Source organism: Oncorhynchus kisutch, unplaced genomic scaffold (genome assembly GCF_002021735.2).
Source record: "Oncorhynchus kisutch isolate 150728-3 unplaced genomic scaffold, Okis_V2 scaffold1122, whole genome shotgun sequence".
Taxonomy (NCBI): Eukaryota; Metazoa; Chordata; class Actinopteri; order Salmoniformes; family Salmonidae; genus Oncorhynchus; species Oncorhynchus kisutch.
In genome coordinates, this window is record NW_022263067.1 from 37425 (window position 1) to 50965 (window position 13541).

At 38.2% G+C, this 13541-nt stretch overlaps 38 non-coding genes across 38 annotated transcripts; all 38 read right to left on the reverse strand.

Annotated features, from left to right (window-relative positions):
- Positions 1-290: 290 nt before the first annotated feature.
- trnam-cau (transfer RNA methionine (anticodon CAU)) lies at positions 291-363 on the reverse strand. Its single transcript has one exon. It is a non-coding gene; the product is annotated as a tRNA-Met (tRNA).
- Positions 364-642: 279 nt separating this feature from the next.
- On the reverse strand, positions 643-715 carry trnam-cau (transfer RNA methionine (anticodon CAU)). Its single transcript has one exon. It is a non-coding gene; the product is annotated as a tRNA-Met (tRNA).
- A 278-nt stretch (positions 716-993) lies between these two features.
- On the reverse strand, positions 994-1066 carry trnam-cau (transfer RNA methionine (anticodon CAU)). Its single transcript has one exon. It is a non-coding gene; the product is annotated as a tRNA-Met (tRNA).
- Positions 1067-1348: 282 nt separating this feature from the next.
- Positions 1349-1421, reverse strand: trnam-cau (transfer RNA methionine (anticodon CAU)). The gene has a single exon. It is a non-coding gene; the product is annotated as a tRNA-Met (tRNA).
- A 279-nt stretch (positions 1422-1700) lies between these two features.
- Positions 1701-1773, reverse strand: trnam-cau (transfer RNA methionine (anticodon CAU)). Its single transcript has one exon. It is a non-coding gene; the product is annotated as a tRNA-Met (tRNA).
- Positions 1774-2053: 280 nt separating this feature from the next.
- trnam-cau (transfer RNA methionine (anticodon CAU)) lies at positions 2054-2126 on the reverse strand. The gene has a single exon. It is a non-coding gene; the product is annotated as a tRNA-Met (tRNA).
- A 279-nt stretch (positions 2127-2405) lies between these two features.
- trnam-cau (transfer RNA methionine (anticodon CAU)) lies at positions 2406-2478 on the reverse strand. Its single transcript has one exon. It is a non-coding gene; the product is annotated as a tRNA-Met (tRNA).
- A 280-nt stretch (positions 2479-2758) lies between these two features.
- Positions 2759-2831, reverse strand: trnam-cau (transfer RNA methionine (anticodon CAU)). The gene has a single exon. It is a non-coding gene; the product is annotated as a tRNA-Met (tRNA).
- A 279-nt stretch (positions 2832-3110) lies between these two features.
- Positions 3111-3183, reverse strand: trnam-cau (transfer RNA methionine (anticodon CAU)). Its single transcript has one exon. It is a non-coding gene; the product is annotated as a tRNA-Met (tRNA).
- A 282-nt stretch (positions 3184-3465) lies between these two features.
- On the reverse strand, positions 3466-3538 carry trnam-cau (transfer RNA methionine (anticodon CAU)). The gene has a single exon. It is a non-coding gene; the product is annotated as a tRNA-Met (tRNA).
- Positions 3539-3819: 281 nt separating this feature from the next.
- On the reverse strand, positions 3820-3892 carry trnam-cau (transfer RNA methionine (anticodon CAU)). The gene has a single exon. It is a non-coding gene; the product is annotated as a tRNA-Met (tRNA).
- Positions 3893-4172: 280 nt separating this feature from the next.
- On the reverse strand, positions 4173-4245 carry trnam-cau (transfer RNA methionine (anticodon CAU)). The gene has a single exon. It is a non-coding gene; the product is annotated as a tRNA-Met (tRNA).
- A 279-nt stretch (positions 4246-4524) lies between these two features.
- trnam-cau (transfer RNA methionine (anticodon CAU)) lies at positions 4525-4597 on the reverse strand. The gene has a single exon. It is a non-coding gene; the product is annotated as a tRNA-Met (tRNA).
- A 282-nt stretch (positions 4598-4879) lies between these two features.
- On the reverse strand, positions 4880-4952 carry trnam-cau (transfer RNA methionine (anticodon CAU)). Its single transcript has one exon. It is a non-coding gene; the product is annotated as a tRNA-Met (tRNA).
- A 281-nt stretch (positions 4953-5233) lies between these two features.
- On the reverse strand, positions 5234-5306 carry trnam-cau (transfer RNA methionine (anticodon CAU)). The gene has a single exon. It is a non-coding gene; the product is annotated as a tRNA-Met (tRNA).
- Positions 5307-5587: 281 nt separating this feature from the next.
- Positions 5588-5660, reverse strand: trnam-cau (transfer RNA methionine (anticodon CAU)). Its single transcript has one exon. It is a non-coding gene; the product is annotated as a tRNA-Met (tRNA).
- Positions 5661-5941: 281 nt separating this feature from the next.
- On the reverse strand, positions 5942-6014 carry trnam-cau (transfer RNA methionine (anticodon CAU)). Its single transcript has one exon. It is a non-coding gene; the product is annotated as a tRNA-Met (tRNA).
- A 281-nt stretch (positions 6015-6295) lies between these two features.
- trnam-cau (transfer RNA methionine (anticodon CAU)) lies at positions 6296-6368 on the reverse strand. Its single transcript has one exon. It is a non-coding gene; the product is annotated as a tRNA-Met (tRNA).
- A 281-nt stretch (positions 6369-6649) lies between these two features.
- On the reverse strand, positions 6650-6722 carry trnam-cau (transfer RNA methionine (anticodon CAU)). The gene has a single exon. It is a non-coding gene; the product is annotated as a tRNA-Met (tRNA).
- Positions 6723-7003: 281 nt separating this feature from the next.
- trnam-cau (transfer RNA methionine (anticodon CAU)) lies at positions 7004-7076 on the reverse strand. The gene has a single exon. It is a non-coding gene; the product is annotated as a tRNA-Met (tRNA).
- Positions 7077-7358: 282 nt separating this feature from the next.
- trnam-cau (transfer RNA methionine (anticodon CAU)) lies at positions 7359-7431 on the reverse strand. Its single transcript has one exon. It is a non-coding gene; the product is annotated as a tRNA-Met (tRNA).
- A 280-nt stretch (positions 7432-7711) lies between these two features.
- trnam-cau (transfer RNA methionine (anticodon CAU)) lies at positions 7712-7784 on the reverse strand. The gene has a single exon. It is a non-coding gene; the product is annotated as a tRNA-Met (tRNA).
- Positions 7785-8065: 281 nt separating this feature from the next.
- On the reverse strand, positions 8066-8138 carry trnam-cau (transfer RNA methionine (anticodon CAU)). Its single transcript has one exon. It is a non-coding gene; the product is annotated as a tRNA-Met (tRNA).
- Positions 8139-8419: 281 nt separating this feature from the next.
- trnam-cau (transfer RNA methionine (anticodon CAU)) lies at positions 8420-8492 on the reverse strand. Its single transcript has one exon. It is a non-coding gene; the product is annotated as a tRNA-Met (tRNA).
- A 281-nt stretch (positions 8493-8773) lies between these two features.
- trnam-cau (transfer RNA methionine (anticodon CAU)) lies at positions 8774-8846 on the reverse strand. The gene has a single exon. It is a non-coding gene; the product is annotated as a tRNA-Met (tRNA).
- A 281-nt stretch (positions 8847-9127) lies between these two features.
- Positions 9128-9200, reverse strand: trnam-cau (transfer RNA methionine (anticodon CAU)). Its single transcript has one exon. It is a non-coding gene; the product is annotated as a tRNA-Met (tRNA).
- A 279-nt stretch (positions 9201-9479) lies between these two features.
- trnam-cau (transfer RNA methionine (anticodon CAU)) lies at positions 9480-9552 on the reverse strand. Its single transcript has one exon. It is a non-coding gene; the product is annotated as a tRNA-Met (tRNA).
- A 281-nt stretch (positions 9553-9833) lies between these two features.
- On the reverse strand, positions 9834-9906 carry trnam-cau (transfer RNA methionine (anticodon CAU)). The gene has a single exon. It is a non-coding gene; the product is annotated as a tRNA-Met (tRNA).
- Positions 9907-10186: 280 nt separating this feature from the next.
- trnam-cau (transfer RNA methionine (anticodon CAU)) lies at positions 10187-10259 on the reverse strand. Its single transcript has one exon. It is a non-coding gene; the product is annotated as a tRNA-Met (tRNA).
- Positions 10260-10533: 274 nt separating this feature from the next.
- On the reverse strand, positions 10534-10606 carry trnam-cau (transfer RNA methionine (anticodon CAU)). The gene has a single exon. It is a non-coding gene; the product is annotated as a tRNA-Met (tRNA).
- A 282-nt stretch (positions 10607-10888) lies between these two features.
- trnam-cau (transfer RNA methionine (anticodon CAU)) lies at positions 10889-10961 on the reverse strand. The gene has a single exon. It is a non-coding gene; the product is annotated as a tRNA-Met (tRNA).
- Positions 10962-11242: 281 nt separating this feature from the next.
- trnam-cau (transfer RNA methionine (anticodon CAU)) lies at positions 11243-11315 on the reverse strand. The gene has a single exon. It is a non-coding gene; the product is annotated as a tRNA-Met (tRNA).
- Positions 11316-11596: 281 nt separating this feature from the next.
- Positions 11597-11669, reverse strand: trnam-cau (transfer RNA methionine (anticodon CAU)). Its single transcript has one exon. It is a non-coding gene; the product is annotated as a tRNA-Met (tRNA).
- A 279-nt stretch (positions 11670-11948) lies between these two features.
- Positions 11949-12021, reverse strand: trnam-cau (transfer RNA methionine (anticodon CAU)). The gene has a single exon. It is a non-coding gene; the product is annotated as a tRNA-Met (tRNA).
- A 281-nt stretch (positions 12022-12302) lies between these two features.
- On the reverse strand, positions 12303-12375 carry trnam-cau (transfer RNA methionine (anticodon CAU)). Its single transcript has one exon. It is a non-coding gene; the product is annotated as a tRNA-Met (tRNA).
- A 277-nt stretch (positions 12376-12652) lies between these two features.
- Positions 12653-12725, reverse strand: trnam-cau (transfer RNA methionine (anticodon CAU)). The gene has a single exon. It is a non-coding gene; the product is annotated as a tRNA-Met (tRNA).
- A 279-nt stretch (positions 12726-13004) lies between these two features.
- Positions 13005-13077, reverse strand: trnam-cau (transfer RNA methionine (anticodon CAU)). Its single transcript has one exon. It is a non-coding gene; the product is annotated as a tRNA-Met (tRNA).
- Positions 13078-13358: 281 nt separating this feature from the next.
- Positions 13359-13431, reverse strand: trnam-cau (transfer RNA methionine (anticodon CAU)). Its single transcript has one exon. It is a non-coding gene; the product is annotated as a tRNA-Met (tRNA).
- Between the last annotated feature and the right edge of the window lie 110 nt (positions 13432-13541).

Genomic DNA, 13541 nt, shown 5'->3' on the forward strand with positions numbered 1-13541 from the left:
CTTCTTGCAAAAATGTCCAAAAAGAAAAAAATATATTGATACCGAACTTCAGATTTTGACAGTGATGTTGAAACCACCGGCCAATACCACCGTGCCAAAATATATGTATGGTCTGAAATTCTACAACCCTGAGACAAAAAGATTGATTTCATTCTAAAGTAATACATATCGATATGGACCTTAAGATGTGGTATCCACCTTGACAAAAGTATGTATTGTGTGAAAGTCCAAAACAACAGTGAATTCATTTTCACTTCATCTTCAGCCAACACTCTTTTGAAAAGCTTTGCTGCCCCGTGTGAGGATCGAACTCACGACCTTCAGATTATGAGACTGACGCGCTACCTACTGCGCTAACGAGGCCCTTCTTGCAAAAATTTCCAAAAAGAAAAAAATATATTGATACCGAACTTCAGATTTTGACAGTGATGTTGAAACCACCGTGCCAAAATATATGTATGGTCTGAAATTCTACAACCTGTGAGACAAAAAGATTGATTTCATTCTAAAGTAATACATATCGATATGGACCTTAAGATGTGGTATCCACCTTGACAAAAGTATGTATTGTGTGAAAGTCCAAAACAACAGTGAATTCATTTTCACTTCATCTTCAGCCAACACTCTTTTGAAAAGCTTTGCTGCCCCGTGTGAGGATCGAACTCACGACCTTCAGATTATGAGACTGACGCGCTACCTACTGCGCTAACGAGGCCCTTCTTGCAAAAATGTCCAAAAAGAAAAAAAATATATTGATACCGAACTTCAGATTTTGACAGTGATGTTGAAACCACCGTGCCAAAATATATGTATGGTCTGAAATTCTACAACCTGTGAGACAAAAAGATTGATTTCATTCTAAAGTAATACATATCGATATGGACCTTAAGATGTGGTATCCACCTTGACAAAAGTATGTATTGTGTGAAAGTCCAAACAACAGTGAATTCATTTCACTTCATCTTCAGCCAACACTCTTTTGAAAAGCTTTGCTGCCCCGTGTGAGGATCGAACTCACGACCTTCAGATTATGAGACTGACGCGCTACCTACTGCGCTAACGAGGCCCTTCTTGCAAAAATGTCCAAAAAGAAAAAAAATATATTGATACCGAACTTCAGATTTTGACAGTGATGTTGAAACCACCGTGCCAAAATATATGTATGGTCTGAAATTCTACAACCTGTGAGACAAAAAGATTGATTTCATTCTAAAGTAATACATATCGATATGGACCTTAAGATGTGGTATCCACCTTGACAAAAGTATGTATTGTGTGAAAGTCCAAAACAACAGTGAATTCATTTTCACTTCATCTTCAGCCAACACTGTCTTTTGAAAAGCTTTGCTGCCCCGTGTGAGGATCGAACTCACGACCTTCAGATTATGAGACTGACGCGCTACCTACTGCGCTAACGAGGCCCTTCTTGCAAAAATTTCCAAAAAGAAAAAAAATATATTGATACCGAACTTCAGATTTTGACAGTGATGTTGAAACCACCGTGCCAAAATATATGTATGGTCTGAAATTCTACAACCCTGAGACAAAAAGATTGATTTCATTCTAAAGTAATACATATCGATATGGACCTTAAGATGTGGTATCCACCTTGACAAAAGTATGTATTGTGTGAAAGTCCAAAACAACAGTGAATTCATTTTCACTTCATCTTCAGCCAACACTCTTTTGAAAAGCTTTGCTGCCCCGTGTGAGGATCGAACTCACGACCTTCAGATTATGAGACTGACGCGCTACCTACTGCGCTAACGAGGCCCTTCTTGCAAAAATTTCCAAAAAGAAAAAAATATATTGATACCGAACTTCAGATTTTGACAGTGATGTTGAAACCACCGTGCCAAAATATATGTATGGTCTGAAATTCTACAACCCTGTGAGACAAAAAGATTGATTTCATTCTAAAGTAATACATATCGATATGGACCTTAAGATGTGGTATCCACCTTGACAAAAGTATGTATTGTGTGAAAGTCCAAAACAACAGTGAATTCATTTTCACTTCATCTTCAGCCAACACTCTTTTGAAAAGCTTTGCTGCCCCGTGTGAGGATCGAACTCACGACCTTCAGATTATGAGACTGACGCGCTACCTACTGCGCTAACGAGGCCCTTCTTGCAAAAATTTCCAAAAAGAAAAAAATATATTGATACCGAACTTCAGATTTTGACAGTGATGTTGAAACCACCGTGCCAAAATATATGTATGGTCTGAAATTCTACAACCTGTGAGACAAAAAGATTGATTTCATTCTAAAGTAATACATATCGATATGGACCTTAAGATGTGGTATCCACCTTGACAAAAGTATGTATTGTGTGAAAGTCCAAAACAACAGTGAATTCATTTTCACTTCATCTTCAGCCAACACTCTTTTGAAAAGCTTTGCTGCCCCGTGTGAGGATCGAACTCACGACCTTCAGATTATGAGACTGACGCGCTACCTACTGCGCTAACGAGGCCCTTCTTGCAAAAATTTCCAAAAAGAAAAAAAATATATTGATACCGAACTTCAGATTTTGACAGTGATGTTGAAACCACCGTGCCAAAATATATGTATGGTCTGAAATTCTACAACCTGTGAGACAAAAAGATTGATTTCATTCTAAAGTAATACATATCGATATGGACCTTAAGATGTGGTATCCACCTTGACAAAAGTATGTATTGTGTGAAAGTCCAAAACAACAGTGAATTCATTTTCACTTCATCTTCAGCCAACACTCTTTTGAAAAGCTTTGCTGCCCCGTGTGAGGATCGAACTCACGACCTTCAGATTATGAGACTGACGCGCTACCTACTGCGCTAACGAGGCCCTTCTTGCAAAAATTTCCAAAAAGAAAAAAATATATTGATACCGAACTTCAGATTTTGACAGTGATGTTGAAACCACCGTGCCAAAATATATGTATGGTCTGAAATTCTACAACCTGTGAGACAAAAAGATTGATTTCATTCTAAAGTAATACATATCGATATGGACCTTAAGATGTGGTATCCACCTTGACAAAAGTATGTATTGTGTGAAAGTCCAAAACAACAGTGAATTCATTTTCACTTCATCTTCAGCCAACACTCTTTTGAAAAGCTTTGCTGCCCCGTGTGAGGATCGAACTCACGACCTTCAGATTATGAGACTGACGCGCTACCTACTGCGCTAACGAGGCCCTTCTTGCAAAAATTTCCAAAAAGAAAAAAAATATATTGATACCGAACTTCAGATTTTGACAGTGATGTTGAAACCACCGTGCCAAAATATATGTATGGTCTGAAATTCTACAACCTGTGAGACAAAAAGATTGATTTCATTCTAAAGTAATACATATCGATATGGACCTTAAGATGTGGTATCCACCTTGACAAAAGTATGTATTGTGTGAAAGTCCAAAACAACAGTGAATTCATTTTCACTTCATCTTCAGCCAACACTGTCTTTTGAAAAGCTTTGCTGCCCCGTGTGAGGATCGAACTCACGACCTTCAGATTATGAGACTGACGCGCTACCTACTGCGCTAACGAGGCCCTTCTTGCAAAAATTTCCAAAAAGAAAAAAATATATTGATACCGAACTTCAGATTTTGACAGTGATGTTGAAACCACCGTGCCAAAATATATGTATGGTCTGAAATTCTACAACCTGTGAGACAAAAAGATTGATTTCATTCTAAAGTAATACATATCGATATGGACCTTAAGATGTGGTATCCACCTTGACAAAAGTATGTATTGTGTGAAAGTCCAAAACAACAGAGAATTCATTTTCACTTCATCTTCAGCCAACACTGTCTTTTGAAAAGCTTTGCTGCCCCGTGTGAGGATCGAACTCACGACCTTCAGATTATGAGACTGACGCGCTACCTACTGCGCTAACGAGGCCCTTCTTGCAAAAATTTCCAAAAAGAAAAAAATATATTGATACCGAACTTCAGATTTTGACAGTGATGTTGAAACCACCGTGCCAAAATATATGTATGGTCTGAAATTCTACAACCTGTGAGACAAAAAGATTGATTTCATTCTAAAGTAATACATATCGATATGGACCTTAAGATGTGGTATCCACCTTGACAAAAGTATGTATTGTGTGAAAGTCCAAACAACAGTGAATTCATTTTCACTTCATCTTCAGCCAACACTGTCTTTTGAAAAGCTTTGCTGCCCCGTGTGAGGATCGAACTCACGACCTTCAGATTATGAGACTGACGCGCTACCTACTGCGCTAACGAGGCCCTTCTTGCAAAAATTTCCAAAAAGAAAAAAATATATTGATACCGAACTTCAGATTTTGACAGTGATGTTGAAACCACCGTGCCAAAATATATGTATGGTCTGAAATTCTACAACCTGTGAGACAAAAAGATTGATTTCATTCTAAAGTAATACATATCGATATGGACCTTAAGATGTGGTATCCACCTTGACAAAAGTATGTATTGTGTGAAAGTCCAAAACAACAGTGAATTCATTTTCACTTCATCTTCAGCCAACACTCTTTTGAAAAGCTTTGCTGCCCCGTGTGAGGATCGAACTCACGACCTTCAGATTATGAGACTGACGCGCTACCTACTGCGCTAACGAGGCCCTTCTTGCAAAAATTTCCAAAAAGAAAAAAAATATATTGATACCGAACTTCAGATTTTGACAGTGATGTTGAAACCACCGTGCCAAAATATATGTATGGTCTGAAATTCTACAACCTGTGAGACAAAAAGATTGATTTCATTCTAAAGTAATACATATCGATATGGACCTTAAGATGTGGTATCCACCTTGACAAAAGTATGTATTGTGTGAAAGTCCAAAACAACAGTGAATTCATTTTCACTTCATCTTCAGCCAACACTGTCTTTTGAAAAGCTTTGCTGCCCCGTGTGAGGATCGAACTCACGACCTTCAGATTATGAGACTGACGCGCTACCTACTGCGCTAACGAGGCCCTTCTTGCAAAAATTTCCAAAAAGAAAAAAAATATATTGATACCGAACTTCAGATTTTGACAGTGATGTTGAAACCACCGTGCCAAAATATATGTATGGTCTGAAATTCTACAACCTGTGAGACAAAAAGATTGATTTCATTCTAAAGTAATACATATCGATATGGACCTTAAGATGTGGTATCCACCTTGACAAAAGTATGTATTGTGTGAAAGTCCAAACAACAGTGAATTCATTTTCACTTCATCTTCAGCCAACACTGTCTTTTGAAAAGCTTTGCTGCCCCGTGTGAGGATCGAACTCACGACCTTCAGATTATGAGACTGACGCGCTACCTACTGCGCTAACGAGGCCCTTCTTGCAAAAATTTCCAAAAAGAAAAAAATATATTGATACCGAACTTCAGATTTTGACAGTGATGTTGAAACCACCGTGCCAAAATATATGTATGGTCTGAAATTCTACAACCTGTGAGACAAAAAGATTGATTTCATTCTAAAGTAATACATATCGATATGGACCTTAAGATGTGGTATCCACCTTGACAAAAGTATGTATTGTGTGAAAGTCCAAAACAACAGAGAATTCATTTTCACTTCATCTTCAGCCAACACTGTCTTTTGAAAAGCTTTGCTGCCCCGTGTGAGGATCGAACTCACGACCTTCAGATTATGAGACTGACGCGCTACCTACTGCGCTAACGAGGCCCTTCTTGCAAAAATTTCCAAAAAGAAAAAAATATATTGATACCGAACTTCAGATTTTGACAGTGATGTTGAAACCACCGTGCCAAAATATATGTATGGTCTGAAATTCTACAACCTGTGAGACAAAAAGATTGATTTCATTCTAAAGTAATACATATCGATATGGACCTTAAGATGTGGTATCCACCTTGACAAAAGTATGTATTGTGTGAAAGTCCAAAACAACAGAGAATTCATTTTCACTTCATCTTCAGCCAACACTGTCTTTTGAAAAGCTTTGCTGCCCCGTGTGAGGATCGAACTCACGACCTTCAGATTATGAGACTGACGCGCTACCTACTGCGCTAACGAGGCCCTTCTTGCAAAAATTTCCAAAAAGAAAAAAATATATTGATACCGAACTTCAGATTTTGACAGTGATGTTGAAACCACCGTGCCAAAATATATGTATGGTCTGAAATTCTACAACCTGTGAGACAAAAAGATTGATTTCATTCTAAAGTAATACATATCGATATGGACCTTAAGATGTGGTATCCACCTTGACAAAAGTATGTATTGTGTGAAAGTCCAAAACAACAGTGAATTCATTTTCACTTCATCTTCAGCCAACACTGTCTTTTGAAAAGCTTTGCTGCCCCGTGTGAGGATCGAACTCACGACCTTCAGATTATGAGACTGACGCGCTACCTACTGCGCTAACGAGGCCCTTCTTGCAAAAATTTCCAAAAAGAAAAAAATATATTGATACCGAACTTCAGATTTTGACAGTGATGTTGAAACCACCGTGCCAAAATATATGTATGGTCTGAAATTCTACAACCTGTGAGACAAAAAGATTGATTTCATTCTAAAGTAATACATATCGATATGGACCTTAAGATGTGGTATCCACCTTGACAAAAGTATGTATTGTGTGAAAGTCCAAAACAACAGAGAATTCATTTTCACTTCATCTTCAGCCAACACTGTCTTTTGAAAAGCTTTGCTGCCCCGTGTGAGGATCGAACTCACGACCTTCAGATTATGAGACTGACGCGCTACCTACTGCGCTAACGAGGCCCTTCTTGCAAAAATTTCCAAAAAGAAAAAAATATATTGATACCGAACTTCAGATTTTGACAGTGATGTTGAAACCACCGTGCCAAAATATATGTATGGTCTGAAATTCTACAACCTGTGAGACAAAAAGATTGATTTCATTCTAAAGTAATACATATCGATATGGACCTTAAGATGTGGTATCCACCTTGACAAAAGTATGTATTGTGTGAAAGTCCAGAACAACAGAGAATTCATTTTCACTTCATCTTCAGCCAACACTGTCTTTTGAAAAGCTTTGCTGCCCCGTGTGAGGATCGAACTCACGACCTTCAGATTATGAGACTGACGCGCTACCTACTGCGCTAACGAGGCCCTTCTTGCAAAAATTTCCAAAAAGAAAAAAAATATATTGATACCGAACTTCAGATTTTGACAGTGATGTTGAAACCACCGTGCCAAAATATATGTATGGTCTGAAATTCTACAACCTGTGAGACAAAAAGATTGATTTCATTCTAAAGTAATACATATCGATATGGACCTTAAGATGTGGTATCCACCTTGACAAAAGTATGTATTGTGTGAAAGTCCAGAACAACAGTGAATTCATTTTCACTTCATCTTCAGCCAACACTGTCTTTTGAAAAGCTTTGCTGCCCCGTGTGAGGATCGAACTCACGACCTTCAGATTATGAGACTGACGCGCTACCTACTGCGCTAACGAGGCCCTTCTTGCAAAAATTTCCAAAAAGAAAAAAATATATTGATACCGAACTTCAGATTTTGACAGTGATGTTGAAACCACCGTGCCAAAATATATGTATGGTCTGAAATTCTACAACCTGTGAGACAAAAAGATTGATTTCATTCTAAAGTAATACATATCGATATGGACCTTAAGATGTGGTATCCACCTTGACAAAAGTATGTATTGTGTGAAAGTCCAGAACAACAGTGAATTCATTTTCACTTCATCTTCAGCCAACACTTCTTTTGAAAAGCTTTGCTGCCCCGTGTGAGGATCGAACTCACGACCTTCAGATTATGAGACTGACGCGCTACCTACTGCGCTAACGAGGCCCTTCTTGCAAAAATTTCCAAAAAGAAAAAAATATATTGATACCGAACTTCAGATTTTGACAGTGATGTTGAAACCACCGTGCCAAAATATATGTATGGTCTGAAATTCTACAACCTGTGAGACAAAAAGATTGATTTCATTCTAAAGTAATACATATCGATATGGACCTTAAGATGTGGTATCCACCTTGACAAAAGTATGTATTGTGTGAAAGTCCAAAACAACAGTGAATTCATTTTCACTTCATCTTCAGCCAACACTGTCTTTTGAAAAGCTTTGCTGCCCCGTGTGAGGATCGAACTCACGACCTTCAGATTATGAGACTGACGCGCTACCTACTGCGCTAACGAGGCCCTTCTTGCAAAAATTTCCAAAAAGAAAAAAATATATTGATACCGAACTTCAGATTTTGACAGTGATGTTGAAACCACCGTGCCAAAATATATGTATGGTCTGAAATTCTACAACCTGTGAGACAAAAAGATTGATTTCATTCTAAAGTAATACATATCGATATGGACCTTAAGATGTGGTATCCACCTTGACAAAAGTATGTATTGTGTGAAAGTCCAAAACAACAGAGAATTCATTTTCACTTCATCTTCAGCCAACACTGTCTTTTGAAAAGCTTTGCTGCCCCGTGTGAGGATCGAACTCACGACCTTCAGATTATGAGACTGACGCGCTACCTACTGCGCTAACGAGGCCCTTCTTGCAAAAATTTCCAAAAAGAAAAAAATATATTGATACCGAACTTCAGATTTTGACAGTGATGTTGAAACCACCGTGCCAAAATATATGTATGGTCTGAAATTCTACAACCTGTGAGACAAAAAGATTGATTTCATTCTAAAGTAATACATATCGATATGGACCTTAAGATGTGGTATCCACCTTGACAAAAGTATGTATTGTGTGAAAGTCCAGAACAACAGTGAATTCATTTTCACTTCATCTTCAGCCAACACTGTCTTTTGAAAAGCTTTGCTGCCCCGTGTGAGGATCGAACTCACGACCTTCAGATTATGAGACTGACGCGCTACCTACTGCGCTAACGAGGCCCTTCTTGCAAAAATTTCCAAAAAGAAAAAAATATATTGATACCGAACTTCAGATTTTGACAGTGATGTTGAAACCACCGTGCCAAAATATATGTATGGTCTGAAATTCTACAACCTGTGAGACAAAAAGATTGATTTCATTCTAAAGTAATACATATCGATATGGACCTTAAGATGTGGTATCCACCTTGACAAAAGTATGTATTGTGTGAAAGTCCAAAACAACAGTGAATTCATTTTCACTTCATCTTCAGCCAACACTGTCTTTTGAAAAGCTTTGCTGCCCCGTGTGAGGATCGAACTCACGACCTTCAGATTATGAGACTGACGCGCTACCTACTGCGCTAACGAGGCCCTTCTTGCAAAAATTTCCAAAAAGAAAAAAATATATTGATACCGAACTTCAGATTTTGACAGTGATGTTGAAACCACCGTGCCAAAATATATGTATGGTCTGAAATTCTACAACCTGTGAGACAAAAAGATTGATTTCATTCTAAAGTAATACATATCGATATGGACCTTAAGATGTGGTATCCACCTTGACAAAAGTATGTATTGTGTGAAAGTCCAAAACAACAGTGAATTCATTTCACTTCATCTTCAGCCAACACTTCTTTTGAAAAGCTTTGCTGCCCCGTGTGAGGATCGAACTCACGACCTTCAGATTATGAGACTGACGCGCTACCTACTGCGCTAACGAGGCCCTTCTTGCAAAAATTTCCAAAAAGAAAAAAATATATTGATACCGAACTTCAGATTTTGACAGTGATGTTGAAACCACCGTGCCAAAATATATGTATGGTCTGAAATTCTACAACCTGTGAGACAAAAAGATTGATTTCATTCTAAAGTAATACATATCGATATGGACCTTAAGATGTGGTATCCACCTTGACAAAAGTATGTATTGTGTGAAAGTCCAAAACAACAGTGAATTCATTTTCACTTCATCTTCAGCCAACACTGTCTTTTGAAAAGCTTTGCTGCCCCGTGTGAGGATCGAACTCACGACCTTCAGATTATGAGACTGACGCGCTACCTACTGCGCTAACGAGGCCCTTCTTGCAAAAATTTCCAAAAAGAAAAAAATATATTGATACCGAACTTCAGATTTTGACAGTGATGTTGAAACCACCGTGCCAAAATATATGTATGGTCTGAAATTCTACAACCTGTGAGACAAAAAGATTGATTTCATTCTAAAGTAATACATATCGATATGGACCTTAAGATGTGGTATCCACCTTGACAAAAGTATGTATTGTGTGAAAGTCCAAACAACAGTGAATTCATTTTCACTTCATCTTCAGCCAACACTGTCTTTTGAAAAGCTTTGCTGCCCCGTGTGAGGATCGAACTCACGACCTTCAGATTATGAGACTGACGCGCTACCTACTGCGCTAACGAGGCCCTTCTTGCAAAAATTTCCAAAAAGAAAAAATATATATTGATACCGAACTTCAGATTTTGACAGTGATGTTGAAACCACCGTGCCAAAATATATGTATGGTCTGAAATTCTACAACCTGTGAGACAAAAAGATTGATTTCATTCTAAAGTAATACATATCGATATGGACCTTAAGATGTGGTATCCACCTTGACAAAAGTATGTATTGTGTGAAAGTCCAAAACAACAGTGAATTCATTTTCACTTCAGCCAACACTCTTTTGAAAAGCTTTGCTGCCCCGTGTGAGGATCGAACTCACGACCTTCAGATTATGAGACTGACGCGCTACCTACTGCGCTAACGAGGCCCTTCTTGCAAAAATTTCCAAAAAGAAAAAAAATATATTGATACCGAACTTCAGATTTTGACAGTGATGTTGAAACCACCGTGCCAAAATATATGTATGGTCTGAAATTCTACAACCTGTGAGACAAAAAGATTGATTTCATTCTAAAGTAATACATATCGATATGGACCTTAAGATGTGGTATCCACCTTGACAAAAGTATGTATTGTGTGAAAGTCCAAAACAACAGAGAATTCATTTTCACTTCATCTTCAGCCAACACTGTCTTTTGAAAAGCTTTGCTGCCCCGTGTGAGGATCGAACTCACGACCTTCAGATTATGAGACTGACGCGCTACCTACTGCGCTAACGAGGCCCTTCTTGCAAAAATTTCCAAAAAGAAAAAAATATATTGATACCGAACTTCAGATTTTGACAGTGATGTTGAAACCACCGTGCCAAAATATATGTATGGTCTGAAATTCTACAACCTGTGAGACAAAAAGATTGATTTCATTCTAAAGTAATACATATCGATATGGACCTTAAGATGTGGTATCCACCTTGACAAAAGTATGTATTGTGTGAAAGTCCAGAACAACAGTGAATTCATTTTCACTTCATCTTCAGCCAACACTGTCTTTTGAAAAGCTTTGCTGCCCCGTGTGAGGATCGAACTCACGACCTTCAGATTATGAGACTGACGCGCTACCTACTGCGCTAACGAGGCCCTTCTTGCAAAAATTTCCAAAAAGAAAAAAATATATTGATACCGAACTTCAGATTTTGACAGTGATGTTGAAACCACCGTGCCAAAATATATGTATGGTCTGAAATTCTACAACCCTGTGAGACAAAAAGATTGATTTCATTCTAAAGTAATACATATCGATATGGACCTTAAGATGTGGTATCCACCTTGACAAAAGTATGTATTGTGTGAAAGTCCAGAACAACAGTGAATTCATTTCACTTCATCTTCAGCCAACACTGTCTTTTGAAAAGCTTTGCTGCCCCGTGTGAGGATCGAACTCACGACCTTCAGATTATGAGACTGACGCGCTACCTACTGCGCTAACGAGGCCCTTCTTGCAAAAATTTCCAAAAAGAAAAAAATATATTGATACCGAACTTCAGATTTTGACAGTGATGTTGAAACCACCGTGCCAAAATATATGTATGGTCTGAAATTCTACAACCTGTGAGACAAAAAGATTGATTTCATTCTAAAGTAATACATATCGATATGGACCTTAAGATGTGGTATCCACCTTGACAAAAGTATGTATTGTGTGAAAGTCCAAAACAACAGTGAATTCATTTTCACTTCATCTTCAGCCAACACTCTTTTGAAAAGCTTTGCTGCCCCGTGTGAGGATCGAACTCACGACCTTCAGATTATGAGACTGACGCGCTACCTACTGCGCTAACGAGGCCCTTCTTGCAAAAATTTCCAAAAAGAAAAAAATATATTGATACCGAACTTCAGATTTTGACAGTGATGTTGAAACCACCGTGCCAAAATATATGTATGGTCTGAAATTCTACAACCTGTGAGACAAAAAGATTGATTTCATTCTAAAGTAATACATATCGATATGGACCTTAAGATGTGGTATCCACCTTGACAAAAGTATGTATTGTGTGAAAGTCCAAAACAACAGTGAATTCATTTTCACTTCATCTTCAGCCAACACTGTCTTTTGAAAAGCTTTGCTGCCCCGTGTGAGGATCGAACTCACGACCTTCAGATTATGAGACTGACGCGCTACCTACTGCGCTAACGAGGCCCTTCTTGCAAAAATTCCAAAAAGAAAAAAATATATTGATACCGAACTTCAGATTTTGACAGTGATGTTGAAACCACCGTGCCAAAATATATGTATGGTCTGAAATTCTACAACCTGTGAGACAAAAAGATTGATTTCATTCTAAAGTAATACATATCGATATGGACCTTAAGATGTGGTATCCACCTTGACAAAAGTATGTATGTGTGAAAGTCCAGAACAACAGTGAATTCATTTTCACTTCATCTTCAGCCAACACTCTTTTGAAAAGCTTTGCTGCCCCGTGTGAGGATCGAACTCACGACCTTCAGATTATGAGACTGACGCGCTACCTACTGCGCTAACGAGGCCCTTCTTGCAAAAATTTCCAAAAAGAAAAAAATATATTGATACCGAACTTCAGATTTTGACAGTGATGTTGAAACCACCGTGCCAAAATATATGTATGGTCTGAAATTCTACAACCTGTGAGACAAAAAGATTGATTTCATTCTAAAGTAATACATATCGATATGGACCTTAAGATGTGGTATCCACCTTGACAAAAGTATGTATTGTGTGAAAGTCCAGAATGACAGTGAATTCATTTTCACTTCATCTTCAGCCAACACTCTTTTGAAAAGCTTTGCTGCCCCGTGTGAGGATCGAACTCACGACCTTCAGATTATGAGACTGACGCGCTACCTACTGCGCTAACGAGGCCCTTCTTGCAAAAATTTCCAAAAAGAAAAAATATATATTGATACCGAACTTCAGATTTTGACAGTGATGTTGAAACCACCGTGCCAAAATATATGTATGGTCTGAAATTCTACAACCTGTGAGACAAAAAGATTGATTTCATTCTAAAGTAATACATATCGATATGGACCTTAAGATGTGGTATCCACCTTGACAAAAGTATGTATTGTGTGAAAGTCCAAAACAACAGTGAATTCATTTCACTTCATCTTCAGCCAACACTGTCTTTTGAAAAGCTTTGCTGCCCCGTGTGAGGATCGAACTCACGACCTTCAGATTATGAGACTGACGCGCTACCTACTGCGCTAACGAGGCCCTTCTTGCAAAAATGTCCAAAAAGAAAAAAATATATTGATACCGAACTTCAGATTTTGACAGTGATGTTGAAACCACCGTGCCAAAATATATGTATGGTCTGAAATTCT